This window comes from Podarcis liolepis, assembly GCF_965112155.1.
Source record: "Podarcis liolepis genome assembly, chromosome: W".
In the NCBI taxonomy this organism is placed as follows: Eukaryota; Metazoa; Chordata; class Lepidosauria; order Squamata; family Lacertidae; genus Podarcis; species Podarcis liolepis.
The window spans coordinates 15,941,883-15,957,914 of record NC_139568.1 but is presented as its reverse complement, the minus strand read 5'-3'; the positions used below and the strand labels follow the sequence as shown (position 1 = coordinate 15,957,914).

The 16,032-nt window shown below is 43.8% G+C and overlaps 2 long non-coding RNA genes across 2 annotated transcripts in view; both read left to right on the top strand.

The window, feature by feature from the left end:
* Positions 1-16,032, top strand: part of LOC310697712 — a 1,172,922-nt gene that overhangs the window by 184,273 nt on the left and 972,617 nt on the right. The window lies entirely within an intron of this gene.
* On the top strand, positions 1,577-5,135 carry LOC310697747. The gene is made up of 2 exons (XR_014521189.1): positions 1,577-2,553; positions 3,266-5,135. It is a non-coding gene; the product is annotated as an uncharacterized lncRNA (long non-coding RNA).

The following is a 16,032-nucleotide window of genomic DNA, read 5'->3' as shown; positions in this document are numbered from 1 at the left end:
GAATGGTCCTTTCATATGGAATATCCGTTGCTGGGGGAACAGCTGTGGCAGTGTGTGCACCCCCCATCGCCTGAAGCTAGTGAAAAAGCTGAGGCAAAGATGGTTGCGGTCCAGGAGATGGAGCAGCGTGTTCTGGGCATTTTAGAAGCAGGCGTGGAGGCTTGTCTTCTGCCACTCCTTCAAGGGAAGGGGCCCTCAGAAGCTTGGCAGGCACTACAGGAGGCATGTGAGGCCGGGGTAGTCGCCAGGAGCCGAGAGAGGGCTGAAGTGTGGAGCCCAGAAACGGCTGAGAAGAGCCCTGAGAAGGCAGTGAGCCTTGTTAGCCCAGGTTTGGCTGGCCAGAGCCTTGTGAGCTTATTGAAGGCTGAGAGGAGCCTTGTACCCCCAGTGGGGGGGGGGTGAAGGGACTGCTTCTGCTTCTGTTGCTATTTCTGTTCCTGGAAGCTGTTTGGATGCTTCAACACGTCTGTGTGATGAGCTGGGAGAGAGGCTGAGAGCTGGGAGGAAAGCAGTGACAAGCTGTTCCTCAGGCTGTTTCTCTGGAAGCCCTGCACTCAGAGGGGGTGCAGGCAGAAGTTCTGCTCCCAAGAGTGGGGGTGCAGATGCCAGCAGTGAGAGCTCTGGGAAGCCTTTGTCTCCAAAAGTCTCCAAAAGCTGTTTACGTTGAAAGCCGAAGTCTGGCTGTGAGAAGCTTTGTCCTGCTAGAGGCTCCAACGTCGCGCAGCTGGAGAAGGAGCTGATAACGGGCGGTTATCAGACGGCGCAGCGTGAGAGGCGCAGCGTGAGAGTTGCAGAGGTCCTGCAACTATGGCAACGTCTGGAGCAGTATCCATGGCAACCGTGCAGGACATTTGTGAAGGCCCCAGCCAGGGAGATGGTCGGGGGGAGAGCTTTGCCATGGCAGTTCTTGAGGAATGTCAACAACAAGCCACCCTCACTGTTGTGATAGACTCAGGAGCGACGAACACTCTCGTGCCATCTTCTGACTTTTTGAGGAACTGCAGGAAAGTTAAAACTAATATGTTTGTCACCTTGGCTGATGGAAGCAGAAAACCGCTGACTGAGGCTGGAATGCTTTATTGTTCCTTTCTCAAGCATGAGGTTCAGGCCTATGTTGTACCTGAGATAGCAAATTGTCTGCTAAGTGTATCTGATTTAATTGCTGCCAATTTTTGTGTGTCTTTAATGTGTTCTTTTTCCAGAGACGGCGAAGAGCTGTACACAGTGGAATGCAGGAACAACTTGTTTATTGTAGAGATGCCAATTGCTACTGAGGATGCCACTGACGATGCAAGGGTGCAATGTGTGAATATAGCGCCACATAGTGGTTGTGCTCATCTCTGGCATAGAAGATTTTGTCATGCTAATTGGAATTATGTTAAGAAGGCCCCAGAATTAACAGAAGGATGCAAATTTAAGAGTTGTGACAAATTCCTGGATTGCCGAGCTTGCAAGCAATCGAAAGTTGTCACATGCTCTTATCCGAAGTCAGACAGGAAGACCACTGAACCTTTTGAGTTAGTGCATGCAGATTTGTGCGGCCCCATGTCAGTTGAGTCGCTAGGGGGTTCAAAATACGCTCTTCTTCTTGTCGATTATTTTTCGAAATCTGCTTGGGTTTTTTGTTTAAAAACTAAGGGGGAGGCTGCTGGGTTGATCAAGGATTGGATCACTGTAGGTTGAGGTGACCTTCTCCACCAAGATGAGGAGTTTTCAAAGTGACGGTGGGGGGGCGGAGTTCACTGGGTCTGCTTTGCAGAATTTCTTCAGACAGAAGGGGATTAGCCACAGGCTGACCGCGCCTCATAGTCCACAACAGAATGGGGTTGCAGAGAGAAAAAATCGTTTTTTGCAGGAAGCGGTGTCAGCAATTATTTTTGATGCAGGGCTACCCCAGCGCTTTTGGGCTGAGGCCTGGCGCTTTGCTGTTTTCACACAGAACAGAGTGTACAATTCAAGTGTAGGAAACACACCCTATTTCCTGCTGCACTGTAAGAAGCCCAAGGTGCATTACCTCCGTGTGTTTGGTTGTGAGGCCTGGGTTCTTATTCCAAAGGCTCTACGCAGGAAGGGTGAACCAAGGTCCAAGAAATTGTCTTTGTGGGGTATGAGCCTGGCTCAAAGGTTTGGAGGTTTGCATACCCAAGTGGAAACCAGTCCAGACTGGTAATCAGCAATAGTGCTGAGTTCTGTGAACAGGCTGGTTGGTCGAGTCTGCATGGCAATCCAGACGAGCTTTCACAGCAGTTCTATGACTCAGATGGTGAGGAGCAAGAGGAACTTGTTGCTGAGGACCAAAGTCCAGAGCAACAGGGTCTGCCGCAGGGACAGAGTCCACAGCAGGGACAGCTTAGGATTCCTCAGAGGGGGAGACCTAGAACACCTCCTCAAGCTGTAGTCAAGACTGAAAAAAAGAGTGAACCTTTCCTCACCTGCTGGGCCGGCTGTAAGGTTCAAAAGGCACAGCAGGTCAGAGGGGGAGATTTCTGACACTGAGGATGGTCTTGCTGGCCCTAGTGGGTCAGAGGGGGAACCAGGGTTCACGCTGAGAAGGTGTGCTGGTCCCGGGGGGGGGGGAGGTACTAATACCGTAGCCGAAGTTCAGTCCAGAGTCACTAGCAGGGTAGACGATCACTAGATGAGACGCGAGGTCCAAAACAGGGAGCCAGGCCGGGGAACAGGAACTCTGGTAGGGCAGCAGCAGGAAGCCAGGCGGGGGACAGGAACACGGGTGGGTCAGCAGCGGGCAGCCAGGCGAGGAACAGGAACACCGGAGAGTAGAAGCAGGAAGCCGGGCGTGGAACAGGCACACCAGGAGTGCAGATCTAGGTCTGGGTAAAAGCAGGTACTCCACAACGACGTTGCTCCCACAACCTGGGACCGGGCTGCCTGACCTTTATCTTCTTCTAAGGCCGGGGGCGGTCCCGGCCCCCAGGAGCCCCGCCTCTCCTGGCCTTAAGGCGAGCACTCCTCCTGGGAGAGACCAGTTCCCTTCGCCTCTCTGCCCTAAGCCTCTGCAGTTCAGGAGAGGCCGAAGGGTTACTGGGCCCCGGGGGAGGCTCACCTGTAGCCACTGAGTCCTCCAGCACCTCTGGGGCCAGAATGGTCTCACCTGGTGCCTGCCCCTGAGGATCTGGCACAGGTGCAGGCTCCTCAGCATCTAAGCCTTGCCCCAGTTCAGCCGGCCCTGGAGGCGGGGACTCCTGTGCCGGCTGGGATTCCTCCGGTTCACTCTCAGACTCGGAATCCCAGGCCATCACAGAAGGTCAGCAAGGTCAACCAAGGGGAAGCCACCTGATAGGTTCGAAGCTACTGGTGTGTGGGTAGGTGTGGCTAGGTGTGAACCTGAATCCTTCAAGGATGTTCAGAAGTTGCCTCAGGAAGAAGCCAGCAAATGGCATGAGGCAATGCAGAAGTAGATGAGATCCATGGAAGATCTTGGTGTGTTCTCACTCACAGAGTTGCCACCTGGCAAGCAAGCTGTGAGTTGCAGATGGGTTTATCGCCTTAAACCCACAGAAGCTGGAGAACCACAATATAAAGCGAGATTAGTAGCCAGAGGTTTCACCCAGAGAAAAGGGATTCATTTCACGGAAGTGTATTCGTCTACCTCTAGGAGTGAAACTCTACGTGTGCTTTTAGCTGTTGCTGCACAGAGAAGTTGGAAGGTAAACCACTTTGATGTGGATGTTGCCTACTTGAACTCAGATCTCCAGGAGGAGTTGTACATGCTTCCTCCTCCAGGGTTTGAGATCATGAGGCAAGGCATTGTGTGGCGGTTGCACAAATCCATCTATGGGTTACGTCAATCTGCCAGAAACTGGAATATGTGCCTGAATGAAGCCTTGGAAGAGCTAGGTTTCAGAAGAAGTGTTGCTGATAGTTGCCTTTATTTGAAGGGGTCAGGTGAGACACAGGAAGCTGTGCAGGTCTTTGTTGACGACCTCTTATTTCTTGCAGAGACAGGTAAACAGGTAGAAAGGTTCGCCAAGGAGCTTGGGAAATGGTTCAAGCTCAAGCAGCTGGGAGCTGTTAGGACTTATTTGGGTGTGGATGTGTTTAGGACACAAGATGGAAGTTTCCTGCTCAGCCAGAGAGGTAAAATTGAGCAACTGCTTCAGAAGTTCAGGATGAGTGATTGTGCAGGTGTCAGAAGCCCTATGGAGACTGGCTATGTAAAGCATAGTCAGCAAGTAGAACGCGCTGTGTTTGAAAATGCTGAAATCTTTCAGTCAGCTCTAGGAAGTTTGCTGTATTTGTCCCAGTGGAGCAGACCAGATATAGCATTCGCTATCAATCTGCTCAGCAGGGAGGCTTCAAGTCCTAGTGTACAGGCCTGGAATGGCATCAAGAGAGTTCTGTGGTATCTCCAGGATACCAAAGACTTTTGCCTTAAGTTGTCAGCTCAGGGTGAGGTCAAGCTGACCGCATGGGTGGATTCGGACTGGGCTAATCTTCAGGATCGCAAGTCCGTGGCCGGCCTAGTGGTGAAGTTTGGGGACTCAGTAGTTGGGTGGAGGTCCAGGAAGCAGAGCCTCATAGCGCTCTCATCCACTGAAGCTGAGTTCAGTGCTCTTTCTGAAGTGTGCAGAGAGTTAGAGTTCTATGCTTGTTTGGTCCAGGAGCTCTGTGGACAGAATAGTACACCCATCACGGTTTTCGAGGACAACCAACCGTGCCTGAAATTGGCCGAGACAGGGCAATTCAAGGCAAGGACCAAACATCTAGACATTCGCTTTCAGAATGTGTGTCAGAGTGTTCAGGAGGGGTTAATTGCATTGAAATACTGTCCCTCAGCTAGGAACCTCACCGAAGGTTTCACAAAACCACTAACCTTCCAGAGGCATGGAGAGTTCTGTGAAGGTCTGGGTTTGGGATAAGCTTTTGATGCTTGTTTCCCCCCAGTGCAGAACAAGAGGGGGTGTAGAGTTTGGTGGTTATAGGGTTAACCTCCTTTGTGTTCTGCCCGGGGGGGGGGAGCGTCCATCCAATGCTGCACTGTACGTCACAGGTTCTTTGTTCTCTGTGTTTAGTTTCACTTCTCTCCGAGAGCGAAAGGAGAAAGCCACGATGGAACTAAGCTCTGATGGAATGTAAATTGCTTCTGCTTGTAAATAAAGGTTCTTAGAATAGAAGACTCTTGTCTCTGGACTATATCATTCCCTATTCTACTTCATGACAGCAATGCCGCTGCATCTCTGCTGTTCCTGCCTTAGGTGGAGTTTTCCCCAGAAGATTGCACTGAGAGCAAAGCAGTGTTTTGTACGCAGGGGAAACGCACTGGACAGGCAGACGTTCTACACTGGATGGTTAGCGCAGACTACAGCCTCCCAGCAGTGATGGTAGGAGACCTATAACTTATGACATCCTTTGTCAAATTCATGAGGAATTATGAAATATTTGTTGGTCCAAATATGAAGTGTGTTTATTTTCGGCCGCTTATTACATAGCCTTCATTGGCCCTCGCACATTGACGAAGTAGTATGCGAGGGCCAGCTGGATTCCGCTGTGCAAGGAATCCTTTTAAAGGATTAGGCCTTATCTTGCTCTGATTTAGTTCTGCATGTCTGTAGCTCAAAAACTGACCAACAGGGAAAAGGGGCCCTTATTCGGCTTCAGGCAACACACAATAAGGGGCCATGCCCAGTAAAATACACTAGGCGTTTCTTGTATTTGAGACCAAACATTGCTGGCCCATTTCTCATACATGCAGATGGCTCCCACTTGGCAAGACATCAGTTTACACACGTTATGCTTAAGGCCATAGCTGCTTGTGGGCGGAATTCGCCGCTCTCTCATTTCATATTGGCGCCGCCACTACTGCGGTGCATTTTGGTCTCCCGGCAGAAAGGATAAAGGACTCAGGTCGATGGAAGTCAGATGCATTTAAGGGATACATTCGCAAGACCTTATGACTTGTCACTTCATACCTAACTAGGGCTTGTCACATTCTTTTCTTGCAGGAGATGTGGCTGTGCGCATTTGGATTATAGGCCACAGTATTGTCCACTGGGCTAGAAGCCGTGCCATCAACTGCGGCCTTGGGTGCAGGTTGGGTCTACCACAAAATGTTGAAGTCTCAGGGATTGCACGGAGGGGGATGCACTGGGCTGAATTTATGCCGGCAGTGAGAGCCAGAGCTGTTGTGGAAGGCCCTCCAAAAGCCCTGGTCATTCACCTGGGAGAAAATGATTTGGCCTATCAAAAAGGCGTGAACTTGATGGGAGCATTTACAGTGACTTTGATGAATTGATTGCCTCATTTCCTAACATTGCCATACTTTGGTCATCGCTGCAGGAGAGGCGAGTTTGGAGGGACTGTCGGTGCGCTATTGCAAGAAACAAAGCCAGAAAGATTCTGGAACGTTCTGTGGCGCATAGAGTGGCAGCACTTGGGGGGGGGGCGGGTTATTGACCACCCCAAGATCCAGTTCAGCAAAGTGGCTCTCTACCGAGAGGATGGCGTGCATCTTTCCGATGTGGGAAACGATGTTTGGCTGGACGACATATTTTCTGGGATTAGAGGTTGGTTGCAGGTTTGAGGGTATTGGCGGCGAGCTTTGCTCGAGTGGCGGTTAGGCATTGGTAGGGGTATTGTTATGTAGATGTGTTGAGGGGAGCGCCATCACCTCCCCCAAATACTGAAGTGTAGTCCGGTAAAGGATTCCGGGGGGCGTGGCCTCGTCCGAAGCCTATGGAGGCCAGGGCCTAAAGCGCGCCCCCAAGCAGTGACCCTGGTTGATGTGCATCAGCAGGGCTCCCCCTGCTGGTGTTAACCCTTCCCAGTCTTCAAGCAAACAGGCTGAAGCCGGATAGTCGGATAGGACCAATGCCTAAGCCAATACCGCTCTTTACCTGTAACCAATAAAATTGTGGCCAATTTTAGCCCATTAACCTAAATAATGTTGTCACGTGTCTTTATTTCTGCTGGTGGGAGGCAGGAACTCGCCACGCAACCTGATTCAGCTTTTGGTAATCAATACATGGACGTAGGCATAAATGCGGCTGAAAGGAATCTCTACTTCTGGCTGCAAGTCAAAAGGACAATCAGAAGTCCGATGGGGTGGCAAAGTCTCAGCCCCCTTTTTCTCAAATACGTCCGCCAAATCCCAGAAGGGCTCTGACATCCCAGATTAGGCCAACATCCGGTGACCCTGCCCCGTTTGGGGCTGTCCCCTGAAAAGTGGAAGAACTGAGGGCCAGCTGGTGGGGCTTCACAGATGCCGGTGGCAATGGGTCCTGATGCGAGGGGGGCCCCGTCCAGACCCACCACTGAAACTGGCAAGGCTTTCTTTCTTTTTTTTTTTTTTAAAAAAGATATTTATTAAGGTTTCAGCATATTACAAAAATAAGAGAAAAAAGGGAAAGGGAAAAAAACAAAAGTGAAAATACAAAGTAAAAACAGTTAAAAACAAATCAGTCTTTCCATATCTTATCTTTCATTTACTTGTTTCCCTGACCTCCTCACACCTCCCTTTTTTGTATTCCAGTTCAATTAGTTAATTCAGCAAATCCTTTCCCTCTTTGATTTTACCTTAATCTTTTATCTTAATATATTATAACTTTAGGTTGTTACCTGTTAACAATCCATTTTTACATATTCCTTTATAATATTGCTGCTAAAAACCACTTAACTTCAATCCAACATCATTCTAACATTCATTAATTTTGCAATATTTCTGTAGATAATCTTTAAATTTCTTCCAATCTTCTTCCACTGACTCTTCTCCCTGGTCTCGGATTCTGCCAGTCATTTCCGCCAGTTCCATGTAGTCCATCACCTTCATCTGCCATTCTTCCAGAGTGGGTAAATCTTGTGTCTTCCAATATTTTGCAATAAGTATCCTTGCTGCTGTTGTAGCATACATAAAGAAAGTTCTATCCTTCTTTCTTCAGAAAGGTATATTTATATACCTTTTTCATTTCATTATAAATCATCTCCCAGAAAGCCTTAATCCTTGGGCACGTCCACCAAAGATGAAAGAATGTACCTTCAGTTTCTTTACATTTCCAGCATTTATTATCGGGCAAATGATAGATTTTTGCAAGCTTGACTGGTGTCATGTACCACCTATATATCATTTTCATAATATTCTCTCTTAAGGCATTACATGCTGTAAACTTCATACCTGTGGTCCATAACTGTTCCCAGTCAGCCATCATTATGTTATGTCCAACATCTTGTGCCCATTTAATCATAGCAGATTTCACTGTTTCATCCTGAGTATTCCATTTCAACAGCAAGTTATACATCTTTGACAAAATCTTGGTTTTGGGGTCTAACAGTTCTGTTTCCAATTTTGATTTTTCCACCTGGAAGCCAATTTTCTTGTCCAAATTATATGTCTCCATTATCTGATAATAATGAAACCAATCTCGCACTTTATTTTTTAGTTTTTCAAAACTCTGCAATTTCAATTTATCTCCCTCTTGTTCCAAAATTTCCCAATATTTCGGCCATTTGGCCTCCATATTGAGCTTTTTCTGAGCCTTCGCTTCCATCGGTGACAACCACCTTGGGGTTTTATTTTCAAGTAGGTCCTTATATCTTATCCAGACATTAAACAATGCTTTCCTGACAATATGATTTTTAAATGCTTTATGTGCTTTGACCTTATCATTCCACAAATATGCATGCCATCCAAATACATTATTAAAACCTTCTAAATCCAAAATGTCTGTGTTTTCAAGAAGCAGCCATTCTTTCAGCCAGCAAAAAGCTGCTGATTCATAATAAAGTTTAAGGTCTGGCAGGGCAAATCCACCTCTTTCCTTTGCATCCGTTAGTATTTTAAATTTTATTCTGGGCTTCTTGCCCTGCCAGACAAATCTAGAAATATCTCTCTGCCACCTCTTGAAACAATCCATTTTATCCAAAATTTGCAATGTTTGAAACAGAAACAACATTCTAGGCAATACATTCATCTTTATCGCAGCAATACGGCCTAGCAGTGAAAGCTTCAAATTTGACCAGATTTCTAAATCTTTTTTCACTTCAGTCCAGCATTTTTCATAATTGTCTTTAAATAGATTCCCATTTTTAGCTGTCATGTTAATCCTCAGGTATTTCACTTTCTTAACCACTGTTAAGCCTGTCTCGTTCTGAAACCTCTCTCTCTCAATCACTGTTAAATTTTTCTCTAAAACCTTTGTTTTTAACTTATTCAGTTTAAATCCTGCAACCTGACCAAATTCTTGGATCAGTTCCAAAACTATTTTAGTACTAGATTCTGGCTCCTGTAATGTCATTACTAAGTCATCTGCAAATGCTCTCAATTTGTACTGTTTAGCTCTGACTTGTATACCTTTAACCAATTGGTCCCTTCTAATCATATTCAGCAGGACCTCCAGGACCGATATAAAAAGCAATGGGGAGATTGGGCAACCTTGTCATGTCCCTTTTTCTATCTTGAATTCCTCCGTCACCACATTATTAACAATTAATTTAGCCTTTTGTTCTGAATAGATTGCACTTATACCGTTTCCAAAGCCTTGACCTACCCCCATCCCCTGTAGATTCTTCTTCATAAAACTCCAAGAAATATTGTCAAAGGCTTTCTCGGCATCCACAAAAATTAAAACTGCTTTAGTATTAATGTCCTCTTGCAACTTCTCCAAAATGTTAATTATATTCCTCGTATTATCAGACAAATGTCTACCCGGGAGAAAGCCTGCTTGATCTTTATGAATCTCTTCCACTAACACTTTTTTTAGTCTTTTAGCCAAAATGTCTGCAAAGATTTTATAATCCACATTAAGCAGTGATATGGGGCGGTAGTTCTTAAGCTGCGTCTTTTCAGTCTCTCTTTTTGGTATAAGTGTGATATACGCTTCCTTCCACGACTCTGATGCCCATTTCCCATCCATTATTTCATTACAGACTTCCTTTAAAGGTTGTACTAACCATTCTTTTAAAGATCTATAGTATCTAGAAGTCAGCCCATCCGGTCCTGGAGATTTACCTAATTGCATATTCTGAATGGCACCTTCTACCTCCTGTTCAGTTATTTTATAGTTCAGCGTTAATTTATTTTCTTGAGAGATTTTTTGTAATCCATTTATTTTCAAAAATCGATCTACATCAATTTCTTTCTGTGGCCCTTGTGTATATAGTTGTTTAAAATACCTCTGGAAACAGTTTCTAATCTCGACTGGGTTCTGTATGTTCTTTCCTTCCACTTCTAAATTTGTAATTGTGTTTAGTTTTTGTCTTTTTTTCATTTGCCAGGCCAACAATTTCCCACATTTATTAGCCGACTCAAATGTCTTTTGTCTCATTTGTTTAATTTTCCATTCTATCTCCTGATTCATCATTTTCATATATTGTACTTGATATAACTTTAGTTCTCTCAAGATCTCTTGCGACTTTGGTTTTATTCTCAATTTCTTTTCACTTTCCTTTATTTTCTCCAAAATTTTATCCTTCTTCTCATTCTGGATTCTCTTCTTTATTGCATTCTGTTGCATCAGGAACCCTCTCATAACCGCTTTGCTTGCGTCCCAGATTACTCTTTGTTCAACATTGGTGTTCATGTTTATCTCGAAATAGTCTCTCAATGTTTTTTGGGCCTTCTTAGTCACTTCTTCATCTCTAAATAAGGTGTTATTCATCCTCCATCTGAAAGAGCCAGTTGGTGTTAGTTTCATCTCCATCTTCACAGCATTATGATCGGAGCAGGTTTTTGGACAAATTTCCACATTTCTTGTCTTTGGTGCCATTCCTCTAGTTACCCATATTTGGTCAATTCTTGTCCATGTCATTTTGGCTTCAGAGAAGAAGGTTCCCTCTCTACCCAAGGGATTCTTTGTTCTCCAGATATCAACTAAGTCCAAGTTGTCTGTCATCTCAAAAAATGTTTTCGGTAGTCTACCATCCTTAGTGACTACCTGTCTTTGTGCCTTGTCCATATTTGTGGATACCACTCTGTTCATATCCACCATCAAAATCACATTATACTCCAAATAGTCCATCAAGGTCTCATGCAACTTTTTAAAGAATTCAGATTTCCCCTCATTTGGTGCATAAACTCCTACTATTAAAAATTTCTCTCCTTTTATTTGAATTTCGATTGCCACAAATCTTCCTTGGTCATCTTTAAAGATAAATTTCGGCGATAATCTCTCCTTTGCATAAATCACTACTCCTCTTTTTTAAACTTTGTCCGATGAGATAAACTCCTGACCCAGTCTTTTGTTAATCAATACTTTTCTATGTAGCCTTATCACATGTGTTTCCTGTAGACAAATCAAATCCAATTGTTCCTTTTTTAATAAATGAAAAACTCTTTTCCTTTTCTGGGGGGAGTTGAGACCATTAGTATTCCAGTTTAATATTTGCAGAGCCATGATGTAGTTACTTTGTTTTTCCTCCAACTACGCCAAGTGTTTGTTCTTGTTCTGTCGGTGGTATCGCTTTCTCTAGGCAGTCCAGTCCAAAAGGTAGTGTTGCTATGTCTAATATTCCTCTTTCTAGTGCTCTTGGCTCTTCTCCAGATTCTTTCTGCAGGTCTTCTCACTGGTCTTTCAAAAATCTTTCTTTGTCGTCCACTGATCTTATTTTTATCTTTCTTCCTTTGAAGCTGAAAGACAGGCCTTGGGGAAATTCCCACCTAAAGATAATTCTGTTGCTTCTCAGCAGGGCAACCAAATCTCCATAATTGGACCTAAGGTCCAAAATATATTTCGGAATGTCTTTAAATATCTCCACTCTTGACTGATGTATTTCCAAAGTCTTCTGAAAGTGCAGACTCAAGATTTTGTCTCTCTCCTCTTTTGTTCAGAGGGTGATCAAACAGTCTCTCACCCTGTTCTTCTTCCCCCCCTCTTCCAAGCCTGAAAGCACTCACTATCTTAAAATCTTCCTTCTCCAAATCTAGGTCCCAAAAGTCTGCAAATTCCTGCATAAGAAAGTCAGTCAGATTGTCTTTCTCAAGTTCAGGTACGGCCCTGATCCTCAAATTCATTTGTTTCTCCTTCAATTCAATCATAGACAACATCGACCTGTGGTCCTCGAGTTGCCTATGTATCGGTGGTATCTTTTCTTCTACAGCAGCTGCTATTTCCTTTGCTTCTTAAGCTGTCTTTCGGGTCAAAGTAGATTCCTGTAGCAGTTTCTCAATAGTTTCTGTATTAGTATTCACCTTCTGTCCCAGATTATTAATGCTTGTAGTATTTTGATCAATTTTAATTGATGCTTCAGCTACTTGTTTACTTAGTTTTTCCAAAGATTCATTAATTTTTCTAGTGCCAGAGCTAAAACATCTTCAGATGCCATTCCTTTTGGTTTAGGTTGTACAGATGCAGCCCCTAATGGTACAGAGGGGCCAGATGCTGATGCTCTTCGCTGCAGCCCAGTGTCTGGGCGAAAAGATCTACCAGACCTCGTTGATTTTTCTTGAAGCAAATCTATCTTTTCTTTTCCATCTGCCATAACACTCTAGTTAAAGCCCAAGGTCAGTCCCACGGCTGAAATTTGTTTTGAAGTGGAAAATTCCCCTGGCCCAGTTGTTGTTGTAACAATTTCAAACTTCCTCTAGGGGGACACAGTAACAGTCAAAACTTGTTGCATTAAAAAAAATTAACCCTTTTTAATCCCCCAATTCACAAAATAGACAGCAGTTTCAATTTCAATTTGTTTCCAGTTACTTTAAAACCAGGAGAAGCCAGCCAGAAACATTGTATCTCTCCTGCAGAGTTAGCTGTCAAAAAGTACTCTATTCACCAACAGCGCATTTCACAGTACGGCATTCTTATTGTCCATTGGCAGCCCGTTCCCAGGTTTTAAGCAGTGGATTTTAGCTTCCTTTCCTCTCTTTTTGCAGGGAAATATAGTTCACACCTTTCCCCCCTCCTCTCCTGCAGCCAAGGGGGAAATCACTTGTTTTGATGTTAGGATTATAGTCCTTTTCAAATGACTTTCAAGATTTTAGCTTACAACTTCTTTTCTTTACTCTATTTACAAAGAACGGAAGGTGGACTTCCTGTTTGTGCCTCCCCGCTTCGGTACCAAATTAAGTCTTCATTCTCCTTTATTTCCAATTTTGACCTACTCACGGGTAGTTGTTTTTGTAGCCAGATTGTCACAGGAAAAAGGCAGCGCTCTCCGGTAACGGCTGTGCGGCTTTGCTCCACGGAAGAAGCAGTTGACTCTCAGCACCGCGCCGCTTGCCCCGCTTCGCTCCGGAACCCGTAATTGGGTTCCTTTACAAATTGGGGGGGGGGCGCGAAATGTGTCCGCCGAGTCCCACGGTCACAGGCTTCACCCGCCTGTGATTTTTTTTTTTAAATAATATTTTTTATTGCTTTTTTTTCCAAGGTCAGAATACATCATCCATATTACAACAAAAGCGATTTTACAAAAAGAAAGAAGAAATTAAATAAAAGAAAATTCACTTTTCCAAATCTTTTTTCATAATCAACTGGACTTCCCCACATCTTCCATCCCCTGCATTCTTTACAATAAAAAATAAACAGCAAATTAATACCTTGTTTCATATGTTTTTGTACTTTCATCTAATTATATACTCTAAAATTTAGACTTTTCACGGTCATAACTTAATCTCCATCATTTTCAAATCTCAATACTGAAGCATGTTTTTCCCAAAACTTAGCAAATTCTCAACATTCATATAACTTATAATGTTTTTGTAGATAGTCCTTAAATTTTTTCCACTCCTCTTCCACTGCCTCTTCTCCCAGGTCTCGGATTCTGCCAGTCATTTCGGCTAATTCCATGTAGTCCATCAGTTGCGTATGCCACTCTTCCAGCGTGGGTAGCTCCTGTGCTTTCCAATATTTGGCTATAAGGATTCTTGCTGCTGTAGTTGCATATAAAAAGAAAGTTCTATCTTTCTTTGACACTCTCTGGCCTACAATGCCCAGGAGGAAGGCCTCTGGTTTCTTATGGAAGGTATACTTAAATACCTTTTTCAACTCGTTGTAAATCATTTCCCAAAAGGCCTTCACCCTCGGGCATGTCCACCAGAGGTGGAAGAATGTTCCTTCAGCCTCCTTACATTTCCAACATTTATTGTCAGACAGATGATATATCTTTGCAAGCTTGACTGGGGTCATGTACCACCTGTATATCATTTTCATAATGTTTTCTTTTAAGGCACTACATGCCGTGAATTTCATACCGGTGGTCCATAACCTTTCCCAGTCTTCAAACATAATGTTGTACCCAATGTCTTGTGCCCATTTTATCATGGCTGATTTAACTGTCTCATCTTGAGTGTTCCATTTAAGCAACAAGTTATACATTCTTGAAAGCACTTTCGTCTTAGGTTCAAGTAGTTCTGTCTCTAATTTTGATTTTTCCACCTGGAAACCATTTTTTTTGTCCTTTTTAAAAATCTCTTGAATTTGGGCATAATGTAGCCAGTCTCGCACCTTGTACTTTAATTTTTCTAAGCTCTGCAACCTCCAATTGTCTCCAACTCTTTCTATTATCTCACAGTATTTTACCCAGCCACCCTCCGTGTTAAGTAGTTTTATGGCCTTAGCCTCCGTCGGTGATAACCACCTCGGGGGCTTATTTTCCAGTAAGTCCTTGTATTTAGTCCAGACAATGAATAAAGCTTTCCTGACAATATGGTTTTTAAACAATTTATGGAACTTTACCTTGTCGTACCACAAATATGCATGCCACCCAAAAGCGTTGTTAAACCCCTCCAGATCTAGGACATCAGTGTTTTCTAACAAAAACCAATCCTTCATCCAGCAGAAGGATGCAGCTTCATAATACAACCTTAAGTCCGGCAGGGCAAATCCCCCTCTTTCCTTTGCATCTGTTAGTATTTTAAGTTTTATTCGGGACTTTTTGCCCTGCCAGACAAACTTCATAATGTCCCTCTGCCACTTTCCAAAACACTCCACTCTGTCCACGATCTGCAGGGTTTGAAACAGAAACAACATTCTTGGCAATACATTCATCTTAGCTGCTGCAATTCTTCCAAACAAGGAAAGTTTCAATCTTGACCAAGTTTCTAAGTCCTTTTTAATTTCAGACCAACATTTTTCATAATTATCTTTGAACAAATTCAAATTTTTCCCAGTCAAATTAACCCCCAGGTATTTCACTTTTTAAACCACATTTAATTCTGTTTCCTTCTGGAACCCATCTATTTCTGAAGGTGTCAAGTTTTTTGCCAAGACCTTAGTTTTTTGTTTGTTCAACTTGAATCCCGCCACCCGACCAAACTCAGAGATTAGTTCTAAAGCTCTTTTTGTACTAGGTTCTGGCTCCTGTAATGTCAAAACCAAATCATCTGCAAAAGCCTTCAGTTTGTATTGTTTTCCTCCGACCTGTATTCCTTCCACCCGCTGATCCTTCCTAATCAAATTCAGCAACACCTCCAGGACAGAAATAAATAACATGGGTGATAGGGGGCACCCCTGTCGTGTCCCTTTTTCAATTTTGAACTCCTCTGTCACCACATTGTTTACTATCAATTTAGCTTTTTGTTCTGAATAGATTGCTTCAATACCATTTTGGAACGCCCTTCCCACTCCCATCCCTTCCAAGTTTTTCTTCATAAATTTCCAGGATATATTATCAAAGGCCTTCTCAGCATCTATAAAAATCAAAACTGCTTTCATGTTCAAATTTGTCTGTAGTAACTCCAAAACATCAACAATATTCCTGGTGTTATCAGACAAATGCCTACCAGGGAGAAAGCCTGCTTGATCTTTATGAATTACTTCGTTTAAAACTTTTTTCAGTCTATTTGCCAAAATATCAGCAAAGATTTTGTAATCCACGTTTAGGAGTGAGATGGGACGGTAGTTCTTAAGTTGAGTCTTTTCAGATTCCAATTTTGGTATCAAAGTGATGAATGCCTCTTTCCACGATTCTGGTGCCCCCTTCCCTTCCATAATTTGGTTACATACCTCCATTAATGGCTGGGCCAAATATTCCTTCAATGTCTTATAGTATTTGGAGGTAAGTCCATCTGGGCCTGGGGATTTGCCTAATTGCATATTCTGAATGGCACTTTCAATTTCCTGTTGTGTTATTTTGTAATTCAGGGCT